This window comes from Falco biarmicus, chromosome 9 (genome assembly GCF_023638135.1).
Source record: "Falco biarmicus isolate bFalBia1 chromosome 9, bFalBia1.pri, whole genome shotgun sequence".
Classification (NCBI taxonomy): Eukaryota; Metazoa; Chordata; class Aves; order Falconiformes; family Falconidae; genus Falco; species Falco biarmicus.
Genome location: NC_079296.1, coordinates 8,560,298 through 8,578,424, shown reverse-complemented (window position 1 = coordinate 8,578,424; position 18,127 = coordinate 8,560,298). Strand labels below are relative to the sequence as shown.

General features: G+C 42.9%; 1 protein-coding gene across 12 annotated transcripts in view; it reads left to right on the top strand.

Annotated features, from left to right (window-relative positions):
• The window catches only part of EXD3 (exonuclease 3'-5' domain containing 3), a 290,826-nt gene that overhangs the window by 65,479 nt on the left and 207,220 nt on the right, over window positions 1-18,127 (top strand). For 2 of the 12 annotated variants that reach the window (XM_056351774.1, XM_056351773.1), the window contains exon 4: window positions 9,965-10,123. The exons of the other annotated variants lie outside the window; for them this stretch is intronic. The gene's annotated coding sequence lies outside the window, so the exon portion shown is untranslated. The remainder of the gene's footprint in view (window positions 1-9,964; window positions 10,124-18,127) is intronic. 12 annotated transcript variants of the gene reach the window in all.

Genomic DNA, 18,127 nt, shown 5'->3' with positions numbered 1-18,127 from the left:
TACACAATTCATTCAGATTTTATTCGTAGTTTAGTTGCTTTGTGAATTGCTTTTGTAATTGCTTTGCCCTATAAAGACCTGTGGAAGATGTGCGCATGTATCATGTATGTCCCACGAAGTTTCACTGTCAGGAGGGTCCTTGCCGGAGAGAATAAATGGACAGGAATTTGATACTTGTTCTGCCTCGGTCCTGCCATAAATTTCCTCTCCTCTTCCATCCCCATCTTTGGTTATTGGAATTCAGTATCATCTAGTGCTTCTGGCAGTTTTTGCGAAGGAGAAGGGCCGGGGAGACATGTAAGCCAGCAGCAGTGCCTGACAGCCTTGCAGGCTCTTGCACAGCTGTGTGCTTTTTTGGATGTGTAAAGGGGCATTCTTAGTTCTGACGTGAGGGCTATTTTTTGACAGTTTCCATTGTTCCCCACTCTTTATTAATGGGTGAGGTCTTTTTGTCTGATTCCTTTTTCAGAAATAGAGGCTGTTATGAGAGCTGTCTGCTCACGGTTTTGGGGATTTTTCCTTTGTTCTCAAGAGTCCTGAGAATTTCTTCCTCCCTTTTTCAGACTTGCTTGGGCAAACTCATCCAGGCAGTATCTGACTGAGGGGATTGCTAGGATGTCCCCTTACTGGGATAGCAAGGAAACTGGTCCTTATTGCCACAGCCCTTGTGTCATGCGCTCACTGTCACAGTCCATGTGGCTGTAGGTAGAGCAAGTCAACTTGGGTCCACTTGAGTTTGGGGCTCTGAACATCTGGCTACACTAAAGATCTTGCTGTTGTCTATCGTTTTGAACTTGGGAGTTCAAGAATGGAAAATTTTAGGAAAATTCCTCTGGTAGCATGGAGTATCTATTCTGTAATACTCTGCAGGTGTTTTCATTACTGTGAACAGGTGATGATTACATGTCAGGATGTCGTGCAGATTCAGGAATCATCCACAGAAGGACCTAGAGTCTAGGTCTTTGGAAGAAGACATTCAAGGAAAGTCTGTATAACACAAACCATCCTGGGTGCTTGCGAGAAATGTATGAATCGCATGGTCAGAATATTCATAGATGGCTCGTTGCAATGTTATTTTTTATAGGGGTAATAAGCATTATGCTTTGAGTTTAGATCCACTCTCTAAAACAGGCACAGGAATGAAGCTGTCCAGAGGGACACATTTTCAATGTACTGCTTGTGCGGATTTTACGTCCTCTGTTGAAGTGCTTAGTACTGGCTACTTTTGGAGTCAAGATACGGGGTTAGGCAGGTGTGATCCACTGATGATTTATATCTTGGTTGAAGATACCTTCAGGGATCTTCAAATCTGGACCTCTATTTGTTCACCTTCAAGCAGCAGCCTTTTGTAGCCACCTATTAAGTTTCGCATTGCCAGTTCGTTTCATTATCTAAGCCTTGCTACCACTGCAGCTATACTTAGAGAGGAAGGATATTATAATCTTGTGAAAGATTAAAATATTTTTACTGTAATCCAGCTGGAAGGGTAGCACTTTTCTCAGGGTAAGAGACAGCCAAGGTTTTCCCATTCTGTCCTCCCCTTGTATACAGGAAGGAAGTGCTGGCAAAGGCCCCCTCAGCTTCCTGTCGACTTCGGAGCACGTTTCCAGACACAACCTTCTCCACCATCCATCACCCAGCACAGCCAAACAGTCACGGCAACGCCAACGGGAAAAACACACGTCTTGCATAAACACTTCAGAGGCAGCAAACCACTGGGATCTCAGCACAAGGCAGTTTGATCTGTAGGCTGCATCTCACAGCAGGTTACTGGGGATTTTCTTCCCCTTCCCTTTATGATCAAGTATCTCAGTAATGAAAATTCCCATTTGAAGAAGCATCTTAAGAAAGAAAAAAAGGGGAAAAAGAAGGAAAAGGGCTGATGTTTAGTAAAGAAACTACTGTGCTGACAGGTTGTGGAGCCTGAAAATGAGAAAACCCAAGGAAATGACCGGAGATGCGTTCTGGTCCAGAGCACCGCAGGGTGATGTATCTGGCCACAGGGGAAGGAAGTAGCCGTTGTCTGCCATGACAGAGGTTTCTGTCCGGTCTTCAGGGTAGGGCAGTGGTGAGGCAAACACTATCCGTGGTGCCTTAAAGACAGGGGAAATAAATATGGGGGAGGCCTTACCTTTAAATGAATCGCCTTTGCTGAATATGATTCTGTGATTCTTTCCAAAAAAAGGCTCAAAACTGAACTGTGATCTCTTTCTCATATTACTCATTTTCTCTTAATGCTGCATTACAATACTTAGGTAAGATTTCAAATTTTTTTAACGATTCCTTAAAAGACCTTTTTGATTTTATTTTTATCAGTATGGTTTTAGTATTCTTGCCAACTTTGAGCTGGGAATTTCATTTTGATTCTGATAGCAAAAGCCTACAAAGGTTGGCTGTTAAGAAATGATGAGCACTTACTGAAACGCTCTCAAGATCACTGTGTAAGCCTGTTGTACAACTGGACATGACAGAATATCAAGAGTTTGACTTGATGGAGAAATGACTTTTCCATATTTGAGGCTTAATTTTCCTTGTACAGCTAACCTGAATGCTTTATGTGTAAGGATGAGCACCTAGGTTAGTCTTTCTGGGTGTGGGCATCCACACACACAGAGCCCTGTCTGCATTACCGTGTTCTCACTCCGTATGTTCTGGTAGGTATTTTGCAAGACATCCTATTGTTCTTTGGCCTGAAATACTCCAAAGCTACCTCCTGGTAGGTTGTGTCCAACAGCAAGAGGACTGGTTTGTACTTGGGAATGGAAGGAGGGGGATGGAAAGACTGTCAACCACCAAAGATACTGTGCCTGCCCTCCTTGGTTCGAATTGAGGCTGCCCTTGTTGAATTGTACTGTGTGTTTGAGCCCACACCTCAGGGTCAACTAAGCACATCGGCTTGTGAATTAGTGTGGTGTTAAAACACCTCCAAGACTTTCCTGTTTGGGTCATTGGAGAGCTTGGGGTAACATTCAAGTCAGAGTCCAGCTTAATGGTAAATTTAAAACTTACCCTGAAATTTCAGCAATTGCTCACAGTGTAAGAAAATAATGTTTTGTGGGGTTACATTTTTCTTGAATTAAGTGGCACTACAGGATTCTGTCAACCTTTCCTCTGACTTTTCTCTCTGAAAAAGGCTACTGTCAATAATTTCTGCAGCATGACGATCTTTGTAGCGTGCCCAGTGTACTCAGTGTCAAAATAGTATTTACTCAAGGTTATGTTTTAGTAAAGTTGAGATGAAACTTGAATATGAGTGTAAGCTCTAGAATTAAAGAACGAGTGTGTTGTTTTAATGATAAGGTTTTTAGGCTAGAGCTGTGGAAGTAATTCGTAAAGGCTTTCCAGAAGCAAACTGCATACTACTGAGATCTGCCTGCTCTGACCTTATCTGCATACTGGCCGATGTGGTGGTTCTATTTGTAACACATCTTGCAGTGCAGTTTATGGTTTTATACTTTTTTTACCACGTAAAAACCAGTGTGTAACTCTTAACAGTCTTGATAAGCAGAAAATACTCCCCAGCTCCATGCTGGCTACCTGCATGAGCACCTCATCTGCCCAGCCAGATGTGCCTTTCTGTGGTTATTTAATTCCTTTGCTGTTTCACATTTTCATTGTCCTTTGTCTGGGGTTGCAACAGGCATGGGGTGGGAAGTAAGCTCCTTAAATGCCTTTACTATACTCTTTGGGCCAGAAGTTATTTCTTATTTAAGGTCTTTACAGAATGCAGTATTATGGAGTCCTCATATAAAATCTGAAGGTATTTTTGAAATGCTAACAACTATTTTTAAATCTACCAGAAATGCTCATGCATAACACCAACTGAAAAAGAAAAGAAGGTAAAAGTTACTGGGGATGGGAATGATAATAAACAGCAGTAACAGCTGTATGTTTCTGAAAACAATAACAAAAGCAAAAAAACTTACCCATCAGGGCAATGGCCTAGAACTAGGAAAAGTCAGGTTTCCCCACTGGTCAGGGCTCAATGTAGGTGTTGTCAATTGAAGTTGTTAGCTTTAAAAAAAAAAAACCCAAAAGGCAAAACTCAGCAACCTAGTTTTAGGTCCTGCCTTAGACCTGAAGTCCCCAGACAGTTTGTGGCATTTGGCAGTCTCATTTCCCTGTTTTGTGAAAGTATTAATCTTCCCCTTTGTGAAGCTGCTTGACTGTACATGGGAAAGTGCTCACATTAACAGCATGCAAAATTTCTTAATTTCCTTCTAGAAAATAATTTATTATGTCTTCGCTTGTCCCGGCCATCCTGTTTGGAGGAAAAAGACATCACTCTAACAGGCAGCGGGTGCAATTCTGTTTAGTCCCTACATGCACTGATCTCTTATTTATTTTATTAATCTAATTATGCACTGTGACAGCAATGGGTTAAAAAAAAGAGACAGGACTGTGATTTGTTGACAGTGTCCCTTTTAAGTACAAGAGTGCCAACTGGAAATCAATCCACCGCATGCTAGCCGAGCAATGTGAGGAACGCGGGACGGCAGTAATATGATCAGATTTGCTGAAACCACTGAGCAAAAGTGCTGCTGCGCTGGGAGAAGCTGTGAGCGGCGGAGGTGTTTATTTCAAGAGACTGCGGCTAGGAGGACTGGTAATTCTCAAAGAAGTGAAAGCAGGCAGGGACTTGCGAGCCCCTTCTAACATGTGCTAGTGGCTGTCATGGTTCATGGCTCAAGGGAAGACAAGTCCTCAAGACTGCCAAAGCCTCTGAAAAGTCTAAGAAATAGGCTTGTGATAGTAAATCGCTGTGTGACTGAGAAGAATTATGTTCAGAGTGGACTTGTGGTCATACAACAAGCTGATAGATAACGAAGAAGTTTTCTGTGAATTGCCTGCTGGTCTCTACATTCCTTTTTGCGAAAAGGGATGGAGTATGAGAGCTGTTTCCTCCCCCTTTGGTTCTTTCACATAAATCTAGTGACGACAAGGGTCAGGTTAAATCCAACAGTCCCAAACAACTTTCACAAATTCTAGCAAGGTCCAGGTAAAAAAACATTGGAGGAAAAACATACTGTGAATTCAAACAAGCACTATTTATGAGAAAGGCTGGGAGTGAAACTGTGTCCTACAACCCAGGACCATGTTACTGCCTCTCAACGCCTGTTACCATGCAGCACCTTGAAAGGTTACAGGGTTTCCTGCATCCTTCTGTCCCTGGCTCCACAGCCCTCACTCGCTAGGCAGACGTCCTCTTTGCCACCTTGACAAGAAGCTGCAGGGATGTGTGCTCTGGAGGAGCAGAGCGGGTTGCCTGCAGCACGTAGCCGCAGATCTTCTCACCCAAGTTGTCTGCCCCTAAACAAAAGGGTTTGGGAGTAAAAACACAGCCTCCATTTGTGTGTAGGGAGGAGGAAGGGCTCTGCCACTGCAGGGATTCATTTGTGGTTTAGTGGGAACTGTGAGGCAATAGAAACGTCCTGCTCAGGGTCTAAAGCAGTGTTTGCTATGTGTGTGATTGTACGTTCTTTTAAATTAAACTATTTTGCAAGCACTTCCTTCCTGCATTTCTCAGAAGGAGGGAGGGGGGTGTGCAAAGAATGTTTAACTGCCTTTGACGGAGGAGGAAAACTGAAGAAAACAAGAGATGCAGTCCTAACTACTGACCTTTTACTTGAGCTTGGTGATGTTTTTCAGCAGCAGAGCCTCCAGGGAGTAACAGCATCCTCCTTGCTATTGTGCTGCCTGCCCAAAAAGGGGGCTAAAGTTCAGCTTTTATGATGTTCTCACTCTGGGCTTGTGGGAAAAAGGCCACATTCCCTTTCTTAGGTCATACGAGTGCAAGAGATGACAGAGTCCTACAGTCTAACCCCAGGGCATTAGGCCAGTTCAGAATGAGACTCGGATAGACAGCTTGGTAAATATGCAGCCAGCTTTTTCTCCTTACGGAGATTCACAGCAGGTGGGAGGGTAATTTACATTGTTAAATTAAAAGGCACTGATTTATTTTATGTTGGTGTGTTATTGTTTCATAAAAGCACATGGGTTGCCATTACTTGTAATGGACTCTTGCACTTTATTGTTAAGTACTCCTTTTCCACTTTGGTTGACAGTTACTGGAAATTAATGTTATCCACTAAGATAAAAAAACAAGAGGCAAATAAGCATAAAACAAAACCCCAACCTCCTTCCCAACAAACCGCAGATTTTTAGGGAACCCTCCACAGTTTTGAGGATTGAGATTGTTGCAGTGGATGTTCTCAAATCGTGCTCCTTGTCCACCAGACTCTTTATTCCCTGTACCTAGGGGGCTAAAGAGCCATCGGTCCCTTTGCTCACTGGTTCAGATCAGACTCCCCTTCTCATAGTTGCCACCTAGTCTTTCACTCAGCACCATGGCAGGCAGGCTGTCACCAGTTCCCTTAGCAGCATCTAGTGTTTCTATCCACTGAGGTTTCCTTTGGCCTTGCTGTTGAAGTGTCCTTCAGTAGATACTGAGCTGTCCTGGCTATGGAGAGATGGTTGTGCTTCCTGAAATGCTGAGCAGAGGAGGAGGTTCTGCCTGGAAAGGCTGCCTGTCTTAAGGACAGACACTGTTTTAAAGTTATAAATGTTGGTTTAAAGCTACTATAAGACCTAACAGTTTGAAAAATAACTCTGGATGATGCTGATGTTCGTCTGTGCATTTGCATCCTTTCAGCAGTGCTTGCAGCTCCTGGTCAAGGTGCTCAAGGTGCTGCAGTGTCTTAGCCTGGCCATACGGTGCTGCAGCAGACTGAGGGATTTTGTCTTTTGGCTGATGTATGAGTTTCACCTTAAGCTGGAGTCTTGTCTTTTGCATGGTAGACCATATAAAACTTAAATGTTGTACCTACTTAGCCTGCAGTGCATTGAAGAATATCTATTGCTGCCTATTGTATAGTTAATAATGTGCATCTCTATATGACAGAAGAAAAGATGTGTGTTTTGGCAGAATGGAGCAAGTGGAAGAGCTGACTGATCTAGCAAGCAGCTTAATCACAGCTGTGAGGTGAAGGTCTTGCTCCCTGCCCTTCCCCCTCATGCCCTCGTACCCAATCCTGAGTACGTGAGTCATCCTCTTTGCTCCAGTGCTGGTACCTTGGATCCTTCACTGAGTTAGTTCAATTCACTGACCCAGCAAGAACTGATCCGTATTTTTGAATTAGTTCTCTGCCAACAGCTTGGGTGGGACAGGCTTGTGAACGGGCTGCTGAGGAGCAGACCCTGCACGAGCTGGGGCAGGGCAGGGGCTCTCCATGTTGCAGCGGGGTGATCTGCTGGGTACGGAGGCTTTGGGTTCGTTGGTGTAACGGCACTTGCGCACAATGTGCAGGAGATGTAACAAGGGCAAGTCACTTTGCTTTTGGACAGCTGACCCAAGTAAAATGTCTTGGCACCAGCAAAGTGGTGAAATACAGCCAGATCTTAACGCAAAATACTTGAATAAAGTGCATATGCCAAAGCATGCCTTTGGGTGGCTGTTTTATGGGAGCAAACCTGTTAGACGTTCCCCCCTTAGTAATGCTTTCATCTTCCTGGGTACCACACACCTGTGACACGGTGGAGCATGCAGTTGTGGCAGGGTGAGGGCCAGCTTGCCAGACCTTGTGATTTTTATTTGTGTGTGTGTGTTTTAACATTGAACCTTGCCTTTGCAGTGTCTTCCGATGACTGACCCTCAAATTTGGTAAATACAAATATCTAGTTACCTGAGGTATGCAGGCAGATATTTGGATTCTGGAGGAAATTAGCTACTTGGAGTCTGTCAACCCTCTGGCATTTCTGGTTATCATAGTGAGTGGTAGAGTGCAAATTAATGCTGAGAAGACAGGCTTGAAGATGAGGAAGGTTTGCCTGGAAGTTTGCCGCGGACAAGAGACTTGGACCGATGATGTGAAGTCAGCGGGCAGGGGCATTCAGATAACCCCAGGAGTGTGTTTGATCAAGACAGAATCACAGTTCTTTTAGCCAACTTGAAAACTGTTCAATATTAATCTGTCTTTCTGGCTTACAAGTATTGATTTTCATATATACAAGAAAATGCCTGTGGCAGCCCGACATACAGTACTGTCTTGCCGCAGGTGCTGTATATACACTCTTGCCTGGCTGCCCACTCTCCACGATCAGCTAAGTCGTGAGCAGCTTTAGTGGCTGCGGAAGAGCCAGTCCCTTTTGACTTCCAGGGAAGGAGGCTTTTTTACAGAATTGTAGGCTTTGGCTCTACAGATCATTCATTTAACCTTACTTAATTTTGTCTGATTTCAGGAGGTATCTCTTTTCATTTTCTTCTTGATGCTCTTTGTACTTTTCTCCCTCCCAATGTCAGTGTAGCTGATTTTTTCTAAATTGTTTGTTTTTTCTTGGGTAAAAAGAAATTAAGATTTATTATCGGTTTTCCCCTGCCCAGGGCTCTACCTCAAGAACATCTTGTGTAAAGCAATTTTCAGCTTTTACTTCAAGAAGTATGTAGCAAGCTGTCAGTAATTCAGCATAACAAAAGTTCATGCAGTTCAGAGCTTTCATGATTACAGAGGAGCTTTTCTTGGGATTTTTAAAATGTCCTAGACACAATTAAAAGAATTTCTCAGCAAGGAGAGTGCAAGCTGGGGACTCTCCAGCAGATGTAATCACTCAAGGAAAGCTTTGTTTGGCTTGGCTGGGTCCTGCCTTCATTCCACGCTCTTTCATCCCGCCACCAGTCTTTGTCTCTCAGGCTTTTGCAGTGTCTCTCTGTCTGTCCCTCTCTCGATCTGTCCTGCATTCCCTTGCAGGCTGAATGGACAGCGTTCACCTGGCTACTTCCAAGACAAACAGCGAGTCACATTGAAAGAGGGGGGCCTTTGGCTGCCATGAGACTTCGTGGTCACTCACTTCCTAGAATTAAAGGCTGGGAGTTGATCTGTAAGCCAGCCAAGCTGGAGACAATGATTGGGTTTCCATTTTGTTCCTTTGATACTGACTTAAATATGTGCACCAAATGGGAAAACAAAATTTACATAAAATTAAGCAGAAATCCCCTTTCTTATACAGATCTGTTCTACCCTGTGTCTTCCGAGATGGATAACACAGGCAGCAAAACTCATCCATTTTTTCCTAAAGGTCATCGGAAGTCAGGCCTGTTCTTAGAAAACTGATTGATTATTAAATTCCTGGCTGTAATGTGATATTTTTTCAGTATTCCTGAGGAGATGTGACTGGTGCAGCTGGAATCCTGGTGGGCATGAGGAGACTGCACATATGTGTAGTAGCTCCAGACATGTCTCATGGGCAACATTGAGAGTCCCCGTGGCCCCTGACACCCAGCAGGGTCTGTGCCTTCAGCTGGGGACTGTGAACTGGATTTCCAGAGCTGCTGATACCAGGCTAGAATAAGTAAGAAGTATTTGTTAAAACAGATGGATCCATACTGATGCAAAAATGAGGGAGATCAGAATCAGGCATCTGTTCTTGCTTTCTTGGGGGTTCTGCTGGGAGACTTTGGGTAGACTGCTTCACTTCCCAGTGCCCGTGTGTGGAAGAAGTGCATCTTCCTGCCTTATTAACTGTAATGTGTAGCCTGAGGTGCAGCTTTTTAAGGAAACCAACACCTGCTCAGTGTAGAAGAGTAAAAATACAAATGTGGAGGGCTGTTGTCTTTGAAGTGATACATGCTGTTGGCAGGTCTTGATGATAGTGGTTCATTCAGCACAGCTTCTTTGACGTATATCTTGGTAGCATTGTTGACTTGTAAGAAAATGTTGAAAAGGTGACAGCAAGGACTGTAAAAGGATTGCATTTGGGAGATCAGTGTGCTTGGCTGCATGCAAGTCTGATAGGGAGATTTCAAAGATCTTTATTTCAAATGTCTTTGAAAAAAAAAAAAAGTGGCGGTGCAGGAGGGCAACCACTTGGAAGGGATTTTAGGGAACCACAGCTCACAAACTCATGCAGGGAGTGTTAGGTTGCTTAGGTAGCTTTGTGTCAAAATTGGTGATGGTTTTTGCATTGCCAGGGAAGCCAGTGCAGACTTCCTACTGTGTTTGCTCGGGTGCTCCCAGAGGTCCAAAGCCAGCTTCTTTACTTCGGAACCAGCTGCTGACTATAATGGTTCATGAAGTCTGTTGCAACTCCTGGATGGGAGATGCTCTAATAGCATGAAGAATTGTTGAAGGTAAGTACTACATTCAGTCACATCTCCTGCACTGTGTGATTCCTTTTCAGGATGGAGCTGTTGTGACAGTGCACAGGCACTTTGATCTTTTAATCCCTAGCAACTGCATGGTGCTCTCCTTGCAAAGCTGTCTCAGTCTACCTCCTCCTACTCCCCACTGCTCACTTGTTTAAACTGTTACTGAGTCCACATATTTATTATCCTTCACTTCAATATCTGATTGTACTCATTTTCTATTTTAAGACTTTTTACATTCTTTATTACATCATTGTTATTCTAACCATGTGCTCAGATAGGTCTGTGGTGGCCCATGTACTGTAAAACAAAGTATTGTTAATATCAGGTCTTTAGTGTCAGGCCCTGTGTCTAGCACTGTACAATGACACTATTGTACTTTTGAATGATCGGAGCACTATGGCCTGTGGTCTTGTTCTTCCATGGGATAGGATGACATGAAAAAGGCCTTAATGGATATTATATTTTAAATTATATGTGCATTTAAAATGAACAAAATGACGAACAAATGAGTATGTGAAAGATTGTTTGGCTTCCCTGCTGCAGAGTTAACAGCTAATTCTTCGACACCCCAAGCCAAAGCATTTAGCAGTATTAATTTTCCTGTGAGGCTGAAGATTGAGGAGACTTCAAGTCCAATCCTTGGTAGTTCCTAAACAGGAATGACCCCTCAGGAAGTCAGGCTGAAGCATGCTATCCTTCTCCTTCACAGTTTGATTGCACGTCAACCATTCTACTCTGAGTGGTTTATATACTTCAAATGCCTCCTAAAACACTTCCATCCTCTTACTTATCCGTTCCAGCTTCCTTATTGAACATCTCATTCTTCCTGCTACCACAGCAAGGCAGCCGCTGGCAATTAACTTTTCAAGCTGTACTACTTCTAGGTTTTTCTAATATACCTGTCTCTTAAGTATACCTCATCCTTTATTCCTGCATGTGGGGAGTTCTTCTCTTTTCCTAAATGAAGAGGACTGATGTCTTAAAGCAGATGTGACACTGGGTTATCTGTGGTGTGTTCAGTTGGATCCTGGTCTCATTATCATTATTTTGCCCTGTAGCTGGATGTCTGAGTGGGTGTGTTGCCCGTGCATATGGGTGTGAAGACTGGTACCTTTCCCCTGCTCCAGAACTGCTCCTGGGACAATGTGTTGTGCTTTTTGGACATGAGCTGGTTTTTAGCTTTAAACTAGACTGTGCTGTCGGGCTGTACCAGCTCCTGCTAATTAGTGGACAGCAGTGACTGCAGCACCATACTCTGCTGTATGATTTGGGTATGTTGCAAGTTCTGTCATTGATGAAGTTGTGATGAGGAGTGATAAGGTACCCTCTCAGGCACTGATGGACATTTAAAATGCTGCAAAGTGCTTATGATGGTGACTGAGGTTGAGCGAAGGCCTGAGAAACGCCTGTGCAATGTGCTCATTGCCACAAACTGTTTATAACCCAGCCTGGCTTCCCTGTCTAGCAGTAGGACCATTGCAGCACCCGATTCTCTGTAGCCCACCCCTTCAGCAGTCTCTGAACTGAATACAGTTTTGGGAAGCAGCAGGATATTGCATGCTAAGCTGTTTTTCTCAATTTTGATTCAGTGGTGTAACTCAGTATCTCAGACTAAAAAGACTTTCCATTGGTATTCATGGCTCATATAACAGCTCCTCAACTGTTTCCTGCGGGTTCGGAGGGAAAGGATCTTTCCATGCATAATTTAATCACATTCAGCAGTGCAGCAGTTGGATTTTTTTTTTTCCACAGAAAATCTATAACATCTTGTTAGTTAAATCTTATACTTTTAGAAATGTCAGTGAGCTTGCTTATCTTGTTCATTCAGATAAACACCTCTCAACATCCTGTTTTTCTTATGTCATACGAACAGGAAGAGAACGATTGTTTGAGATGTGCGTCAGTCATAATTGTAACCAGGCAGCCACGTTACCCTCCCCATTGCCATAGAAACCAACAAATCTCTTCAAACATGTTGGTGGTGAGCTGACAGGTATCCTTTCTTTTCTACTTAACCTCCCAAGAGCTATGACTTTGCAAGTCATGTGTAGGACCTCTCAAAGATTTTTTTTGTTTGTTTTATTTTATAGAAGAGGGTACACCTATAAATTTTGCAAGTGAATAGCTATCACTGCTTTTATCTGAAGTAGCAATGATATCTTTTAGTCGGCCTTGTATCTAGTACTAGAAACACTGAAAAAATCCGAGACAAGCTCTTTAGTCAGTGGTAGCATAGTGTGAAGTACTGGGCAAGTTTTCGCCTGAGCGTGCATGAAATGTTTGTAACGTGTCCTAGGGAGGAATGGTTTGAGCCAGCCAGCTTTGGAAAAGCATTTGGCTATTTTACAATCACTTAAAGGTGACTTGGAGAGCTTTCTGCATGGAAAGAGCAGTTTGGGTATTTGGGGCACATTTGGGAGTAATGGGAACATTCCTGGCACCTCTGGGATTTTCAAATGCAGCAATAAGAGCAGAGATATGTGAAGGACACATTATTTGAAGGTAGTTGCTTTCTCTGGCAATATTGGGTATTGGTACTGGAGACAGAGTTTTAACATAACACTCTGAGATGTAATTAGCTATAGGAACAAGAAGGAATTTTTTTAGCATAGGGATTTTATCATTATTTTCTTCAACATGAGCAAAGTAGCAATTGTACTCTTTGGAGAGCTTGATCCAGCCTGGGCAAATGGTTCTTCTCCACTTTGTTTACTTCAGTCTTTTAAATACATCCTACAATAACCTGAAGGGATGCTGAAAGGCTACTTTACAAGCCATAATTTCGATTAGAAGAAAGCTACAGTATTTTCTCAAATTAACATTTAAAGCAATCAGATCGGTTTGATATACTGCTCAACAAGAGCACAAACCATGGATGCCCATATCTGCCCTTTCTGCGTGGCTGTTACTTGTAGCCCATCCCACTAGCAGAGGAGGAGGATGGAAGAGAAAAGGTAGAATGCACGAGGCTTGGTAATAGTGTCCAAGACTTTGTCTCTTGAAAACTTCTGTCCCTCTTCTGCCTGAGGGACAGAAAAGAAGCCAGCCATGACCAGGACCTGCTGGCCTGGAAGGGGTGATGGTTGCTTTCTCACTGTTACCTGCGCCTCGGAGGAATGGCTGAGGACAGAGCAGCAAGAGGGAAAAGTGGATTTCCCAGCAGCAGGCTTCAGGTAGGCGTGTGGTGACTTGCAGGACATGGTGCTGAGTGATGCAGGGCACCATCATTCAGCAGCTGAGAGCAAGAGATGAAATACTGCTGGTGGGTTAGTTAGCGTGCCTTCCATTTATCCTTCCCTGCTGCTCAGACTGAAGATGTGGAAGTAAACAGAAAAAAGAAGCATTTGTACATAATTCCTACACAACTACGTTTACAAAAAATTGACAGAGATAAAATCTGAAGAGGCATACATTTGTTTTCTGTATCTTTCCTGTCAGTAGATCTGTTACGGCTGAAAATACCCATGCACTGGGGGAGATAACACTAATATCTGCTACAGACATAACCTTTTTGGTTTGTTTTGTTTTTTAGCTAGTGGAAAAGATTTGTACAAGTTTTAACATGTGTTGGGTAAAGCATATGAAGAGGAACTCTCACACAGATACTGGAAAACTGTGAATTTCAAAGTAAATATGTAATAAAAACAGTAAGTCACAAAATGTAATGTGTTTTTCAATTTCTTAGCTTTGTTCCAATAGTTGTCTCCCTCCTTCAATTCTGCCTTTGTCAAGCATTGGACAATAAAAGCTGTGGGCTTTTTCCTTGCTGGAAATGTTAGTTTCAGTTGTAATTGCAAGATGCTGATCTTGTTGCTAATACCCACCATGAATTGGAGTTTTTACTGAGCTGACAGCCATAGCTTTTGCCAGTCGATGTGTGCTAAGGAAAGAATTGGTGCTGTTACGATAACCCAACTCCAGAAAGAGAAAGTGCCAGAAAACTTCGAGGTGCTGCAATCTTGTTTTCCCCTCTTGTTTTCTACTGGTAGAGTGTATTAAAATGTACAGAAGGAGTTTTTATATAAAGCAATGTCTCAAACTACATGGAAAGAATGTCAGAAGGAGATCTCTATGATGTGCACCTGTGCTTTCCCTGCATGTAGCTCTGGCATGATCTTCTTCTCTTAAGCAGAACTTGTCAGAGTCTTCCAGCAGTGTGGTACAAGAGTTGCCAGCACAGTTTCCCCATCCCAGGTGAGCTGCAGCCCTGCCTTCCCATGAGAGAAAGCTCAGCTGCACTTTTATTTGCTTTGCTAAATAAGCCAAACTCCTCACAACACATGACAGAAAAACGTTCGCATCATCACTCCTTTGTGATATAAGATCTGGAGTGTCTTTTTGAATGCTTTGTTGAAGCATTTCATAGCACAACTTTATAGTAAGCTCACATGAACCCTAACTTAGGTAAAAGTCTCCTTAACTTAAGCAGAAAAGAGGCATGAATTAAAAACTGGATTAAAGTTTAGGATGTGGACCCAAGCCAAGCAAAATGCTTCCTTAGTTGATGTGTATAGAAATTGTTGTGGCAGCTTTATTGGGTGAGAATTTCATCCATGGACCCGTTCCTTCAAGGAGCTATTTAAGTTTAATGCTTTGGCTGAAATACATTGCTGTCTCTTGGTTGGGGTAGGTTAAAACACATGGGCTTCTTCAGCAGAAAGTCTGAACCTTTGTACTGGGGTACTGAAAGTGGACCCAGTGATGCCACGATGGAGAAGGCGTTGGAGACGCTGAGGAGAGTCGGTGATGGAGTCATGCAGAAACACGAGCTCACCTTCCAGGGAATGCTTCAGAAGTCGGACATCCAGAAAAAGGAGTATCTGCAGCTGGTGTGTAAAGTGGCTGCCCACGTGTTCAGTGGTGGAGTAACAAGCTGAGGCCGAGTGGCTGTGCATTTAACCTGTGCTTAAGTGCAGTCTAAATACTTGGCTAACGTCAGGAGCTCTCACCATGTATAACTTTCTATTTCAACTTCTATTTTTAAAAACAATTTAATTCTCATTTGGATACTTGCAGAACAGTTTCCTTGAACCTGCTTGCCTATCTTCAGTGACCTAAATGGTCTCAGCTTGTAAAAAAACAACAAAGTGAATTTCTGTTTTACTGAAAGTGTTATTTTACTATGCTTCTGAAATGCTGGCAGAAAAGCCGAAGTATTCTTCAATTTCTTCAACCTGAAACTGTGTTTCTCAGGTCTGATGTATGGATTTCGTTGGGGAATTGGGTTATCCAGCCGCAGATGAAAACAAATTATGTGTCTGATACTAAATACCTGAATCAGTTGTACCTGTTATGGAAATGCATAGAAAACAGAAATAGAAATCCTTGGGAGCTAGGAGAAGCAGGATGCCCTTGGTGCCTTTCATCTTATTTATAGGGATGAAGCTGCAGCACTTTTTGATTCTGTAAAAGTTCTGGCTCCCATTCAGCATCTGCCAGGACTTCTGGAGTATGCAGAAGTGAGGAACTGGCAGAAGAAAAAGTGGGAATGGCATTTAAACAAGAGTCAAACTATTATTAGTGTTCTAAAAAGAAAGTTGGATGGCTTCAAAACACATACTATGGATTTTTAGCATTGACAGTTTGGATTTTTCATCAAGAACTACTTAGAAGAGACAGTTAAAGGTTCTTACCTTTAGAACTTGGGGGTTTCCAGAGGTCTCTGGAGGGGAAAAATATCTTTTTAAGCTTTATGATAATACCCTGCATCTATGCTTCTTTCCCAAACTGCAGTTCAATCCACTAGACCTGCTACTGCTGCTATGCCTGACAGTACTATGTAGCTAGAAAATAAGGACGTATGTAAGAAGTTCCCCATTTTATTCTGGGCAATGTTAGTTTTCCTCACCTTTGCAGGACTGATAGGCTTGAAAGAAGAAATTGTTAGTTTTCTGGAGTTCTGTTTTATATGTTTTTAAACTCCTGAATTTCCATTTCCATGAAAGTGCCGTTAACTTAGTGTAGGGGCATTAACTTGTGCCACGGCTATGACGGATCCCTTCCGTTCCTGGGCTTGCAGAGGCTTGATAAGGCAGCCCCACCACCCAGCAGTGGGATGTGAGAAATGGCTCATTCCACAGCAGTGAGTGTTAGCGCTTCTGGGAGCGTGGTGACTCGCCCCGTACCCTTCCCTTCTCAACACTGAAGCGTTTTATGGGAACGAAACCCATTGCTCTTTATCACTGAAAAAAATATTTGGAGCTGTTGGCTAAAGTAAATAAAAATAGCTTCGATGAATTTCTGGAGGAAAAGAATATAGTATGATGAAACGGTGTTTTTGCTTAAATAGGTTGAACACAGGAATACAAACCGTGGTTTTGGCAAGACGGGGATCTGCCGAGCTCAGTCTCTTCAGTCACCTCTCTGGCTGTGTCTGGTGGTGAAGATGTAGGGAGAGGGTGTAAAAAAAAACCAGAAGTGAATGAGGGAGTGCACTGCTGTCCTCCCCTCCGGTGTGTGCCCCGACTCCCATCAGTCCACAACTCTGAGATGTCCTGTGCCAGAGACTGTACTGTCATCTTGGTGCTTGATCACCCTTGATATTGACATTATAGCCCAGCTAGCAGATGAGAAAGCCATTAAAAGTATTGCCAAATGCTTGCAAAAGGTTTGTGATTGTTACATTCTTAGGCTTTTATTTGGATTAATTTGGATTGCATTAGCTGCCTAGAAAGCAGCTTCTTCGTGTTATATGTAGAACTGAGACTTGTGTAAAAATAGGTATGCTAATTGTCAAGACAGGTTGTATTGAACGTATCCAAAAATGACTTCTTGTTGTTTGAGGTGGTCACCCACACGTGTGTTCAGACTGGCAGTGTGAGACACTCTCCTTTGCCGCTGTGCAAGGGGCAGGGATGTTTCTGCTCCTGAGAATGGGTCATCTCAGGCACTATGCGAGGATGTTCCTGAGCTGGGTAACTTCTTGGGTAGGCCTCATTTTTATTTCTTTCGTTGGCACCAGATCTAAAGGGCATCTTCTGCTCACGTACTGTGTGCAGTGCCTAGGTGTTCTTGCTTGGGTGTCTGTGTGCACGGAGTGGGAGAGGAATGTGAGTGGCCCTTGGGGCTGATGTGGTGGTGGGGGGAGGAAGGTCCTTGTGTGAAGTACCGAGGTGGAGGCGTGCTGAGCCTGCCTGCCTTACGCTGCAGTGTCTGGTAAGCAACTCTTCTTTCTCTTCATTGACAAGAAGCACTGAGAAAATAAGAGGAAAATGTTATTGGCTGTTCTGCTCAGACAAGCAAGCCTTTCCTTTTAATGAGAGTGCATTTTGTTTGATCTGTGTTTTTTGGGGGGGAAATGATGAATTTTAGCCATTATGAAAACAAAAGCCATGGTTATTTGTAAGGATTGTTTTATAAGAAGCATATGTGTGCTTTATTATTCTTTTGCTTGAAGTGTGGGGATTGTTTTCAGTTGGGAGGTTGCATTAGAAAGAATGTGAACTTCTGACTCACTGAGAAATAGAGCATGTATTAGCGAAATTGTGAGGTTTCCTATTATGTTTTCATAACTCAAATTTCTCAGAATAGAAGGGATTTCTTTTGCCCTTAGTTAAAGAATTACTTTTACTGCCATTGAGAAAGACTGGATTTTTTGTCTAGAAAAACTTGTATTGCTTTCAATAAACTTTTACTCTACCCACTATTCCTCATTTCCCTTTCTCCTCTCCAGCATGGCAGTTCCTTTTTCTTGGTTTTATGCCTGTGCAGCTTATTCTCTAAATTTGACTTTTCAGTAACGATGTAGTTGGCAGTGTAGACCGAGGTATGGCTTAACATAGTGATCCCAGGAAGGAGTGGACTCAGCTAATGGCATCTGAGGAATTCCAGGTTTTCTGTAGAAGAATCAAACGAGAAGCATGAAATCAGCATTGAAGGCATAACCAAATACTTTGTGATAAGCTTTTGCAAGAATATTGGAGAAAATACAATTATTAGAGCTAACCCTGCGCTGCAGTATTGCATGTTGTCACATTAATATGGTAG